This window comes from Camelus ferus, chromosome 21 (assembly GCF_009834535.1).
Source record: "Camelus ferus isolate YT-003-E chromosome 21, BCGSAC_Cfer_1.0, whole genome shotgun sequence".
In the NCBI taxonomy this organism is placed as follows: domain Eukaryota; kingdom Metazoa; phylum Chordata; class Mammalia; order Artiodactyla; family Camelidae; genus Camelus; species Camelus ferus.
This window is the reverse complement of record NC_045716.1, coordinates 6,171,754-6,175,589: the sequence shown is the minus strand read 5'-3', so window position 1 is coordinate 6,175,589 and position 3,836 is coordinate 6,171,754. Positions and strand designations below refer to the sequence as shown.

Below are 3,836 nucleotides of genomic sequence, written 5' to 3'. Positions count from 1 at the left end.
CAAAGCTGGCTCTCGGTTTATTCCTGCTTCTGATGAAAGCGAGGGGAAAAAACATGCTAAATGCCCTCCCTTCTGTTCAAAGAGAGGCCACATTTGTCCTACACACTCATCAAAGAAATGTGTTACCATCTTGCCCAATATGAGCCCTTGACTTCATTACTAAAATATGGTGTCTGCTGAGGTGGGTGACTGGGGCAGCTGTTCAACATACGCCTGGCAACACTCAGCAGTCCTGCTCGTCTAGGAAGTGAGGAATGCTCTAACCCTTCAAAGCTGAAAGGGAAATTGTAAGTAAGCATAAAGTAATTACCCACTTGGAGCCTGTCAGGCCATGTTCAATGCAACTGAAAGCTTTTGTCCTTGATGCCAACCTTCCCCGGCTCAGGGAGGTCAGAGAACTTGGAATGTTTTCACCACTCTGCGCTGCAGAGACCTGATCTGCTTTGAAGATCTGTCTGAAATACGCTCAGGTCGCTGAGGGGAGGGATTACCACCTTCCCAGCCAAATAACATCCTGTCCCCTGAGAGTTAATATCATTTCAAATACTCTTTGGTTCATGTTAAATATTGCTGCTTTCTCTCTGTAGTGGTGTACACAGTGCCTTCCATAGATAGCATCCTTTTGAACAGCACAACCACCATGTGATGAAAATAGGACATGTATTCTTACTCCCCATTTACAGGCAAGGAAACTTGACTGACTGAGGATGCAGTCATGGTCTTCTGAGCCTTGTCTTCTGGGCAGCTGGTGTCCTTTCTTCTTTACCTGACTTTACTTCTATGATTCCCAACTATAATGATTAATTTTATGTGTCAGTCTGATTGGACCAAGGGGTACCCAAATTAAACAGGATGAGGTTAGCATTTGGATTGGTGGACTCAGTAAAGTCCACTGCCTTTGCCAATGAGGGTGGACATTATCCAATCGATTCAGGACTTGAATAAAAGAAAAAGATAAAGAAAGGAAGAATACAACCCTTTTGCCTCCTGTTTGCCTACTTGAGCTGAGACATCAGTCTTTTCCTGCCCCTGCACTGGAATTTACACTACTGACTCCTCCAGTTCCCAGGCTGTCAGACTTGCATTGGAACTAACCACCAACTTTCCTGAGTCTCTAGCTTGCAAATAGTAGATGGTGGGGCCTCTCAGCCTCCATGATCACATGAGCCAATTCCTCATAATAAACCTTTTCGTATAAATAAATACTTCTATTTCTTTGGAGAACACTGATAATACCACCAACCAACCCTCATTTGGAGACATCCAAGTTCTCTTTCAATTGCCTTAACGGTCTAGAAGAAACAGACTAAATTTTTTTTTTTCAAAATTAAAGTCACATAAAATAATTTTAAACATACACATTTAACCTACCAGATCTTACAAAGATGATAACCCCAGACCTGCTGACTCCTTCTTCAAAATCAACCCTGAAGTATTTGAAGAAGCAGGAGGGAAACTTGAATTTTTGGAGCTAACAGAAAGCATGTACATCTCATAGACTAAAAGATGTTTGATCTAGTACGTGGAGACTGTATTGCATTCTGAGACAAAAGGCTATGAGAGGTAGCAGTGAGAAGGTAGATTGGAGAAAAGCTTTTAAGCACAGCCCTTGGCTTTCCCCTTCATTATTCTGAAACAATTATCACCAATCCTCTGCAGAAATTTACGTTCCAGATCATTGGTGTGGGCAGTAAAATCAAGGCAGTGTGGGTGCATCATGGGGTGAGGAGATGCTGAAAGCAGGGGCAGCTGACCAAGAACTCTTGCAAGGCCACTGCTGGACCATATGGTGACTGTATGCATCAGGGAAAGGCATCCCTGCTTCTAGATAGTTAGAGGCTTCTACCAGGGTACACAGCTTGGGAGTGAAGATGGATGGCACTGCGTGTTCCCCTCTGTCCTGTAAGTAGGGACCACCTACTTAATTATAACAGCAGCCCTAGCCCTACAGTATCCTGATCCCCACTCCTCCACCAAACTCCCATGCTTGGAGGAATCAGAATCTGTGGAGACTGACTCATCTCAGTGCTGCTTCTCCCCAGTAATTCAATTTAAAGGAGAAACTCTTCCCAGGGGAGAGGCAGTAAAAGGGAATGACACAAAGTGCTTTTCTGGCGCTTGTGGTGCAATGCCCTGGGGCTCAACATATCTCACTATTTTAGACTCATCTAAATGGATGGAGACTAGAGCCTAATATTTGGCCCTCCCCAACAAACATTACCAGGGAGAGCGGCTGATATTCACAGTAGAGCATGAGCTTACAAGCCCAAATAACAAGAATCTAGTAAAGAAAGACAAAAACATCATGCACTATCTGAAGCAGAAACATTTGAACAAATAGAATATATTAGTAACTATGCTTAAGGAGGGGAGGGAGGGTGTAGCTCAAGTGGTAGAGCACATGCTTGACATGCATGAGGTCCTGGGTTCAATTCCCAGCACATCCTCTAAAAAATAAATTAAAAAACCTAAGTACCCACCCCACAAAAAAAAAAAAAAAAAAACTATGCTTAAGGAGATGTGGGAAGGTATTACTAAAGTAAAGCAAGAATATGAAATCTTAAAAAGGACCGAGTGAAATATTATATGCAAAAAAAAATGTAGCTGAAATGGAATGAATAACAGGATGAAATAGAGCTAATGAAAGAATTAGTGAATTTGAGGATCAGAATTGAGAAATTCTTCCTAAAAGCAATGGGAAATAATAGAAAGACAGAAAATATAGAGAAAAAGTTTTAAGCTAAGAAATATGAAGGCTAAAATTAAAAGTAATAGCATCCAGATAATAGGATTCCAGAAGAATGGGGTGGAGAAATGGAAAGGATAAATATCTAAAGAAACAATGAAGATAAATGTTTCAGGATTAATGAATGAGAATCCTTAAGGATGAAAAGGCTCTTCGAGGACCAAATAGAACAGATAAGGAAAAATTCATACCTTATTTACATTATAATACAATTAAAGGATATTAAAGCAAATAAAAAATATGTAAAGGTTCCCAAATGGAAGGGAAAAAACATTCCCTGTAAAGTAACAAAAATCAGACTAACACTAGAATTTTCAAGAACACAAAATGCAAGATGATAATGGAATTTTTATAAAGACAATGGAGTATAATTTTCAAGCATTAAAGGATAAACAATTTCAAATCTAGAATGTTATCATTCAAACATAAGGACAAAATAAAAACATTTTCATAAGACTTAAGACCGTTTCACATGCAAAAATCCCCACTAAAATACTCACAGCATATTCAAATTTTAAAACATAGAAATTCTACAAGAGAGAGGCAAAGTAAACATAATTAAATATCTTGAGGAGGAGAACAAAAGGGCAGAGCAGAAAGATCCTGGGCTCACTCTTCCCGTGGACACAACAAAACTACTACACATAGAGCAACTATCTCAGAGAATGACCTAAAGATTAGCAGAAAAGGTTTTCCACAACTAAGAATATAAAGAAAAAATCCACATTGAGACAGGTAAGAAGTCAGCTGCAGTCTGCCTAGGATCCACAGCCCTGGCTCAGCGATCCATACGTGGGAAGTCTCACAGCCACAGAGGTCCTCTCTGAGGAGCAAAAGGTCCAAACCCTACATCAAGACCCCCAGCCCAGGGGACCTGCATTGCAAAGACAAGCCCCCCATAATATCTGGCTTTGAAAACCAGCTGGGCTTATGTCTGGGAGAGCAGGAGGAGTGTAGGAAACAGTCTCTGCTCTCAAAGGGCACATGCAAAAAGTCACTCCAAGTCCCAGCACAGAGGCAGCAGTCTGAAGTGTCTGGGTCATATGCAAAGACAATTAATTGACTAATTTTAGGGCATGTGCTGGAGGGA

General features: G+C 40.8%; 1 non-coding gene across 1 annotated transcript; it reads left to right on the top strand.

Annotated features, from left to right (window-relative positions):
- Positions 1–2,374: 2,374 nt before the first annotated feature.
- TRNAV-GAC lies at positions 2,375–2,447 on the top strand. The gene has a single exon. It is a non-coding gene; the product is annotated as a tRNA-Val (tRNA).
- Positions 2,448–3,836: the final 1,389 nt, after the last annotated feature.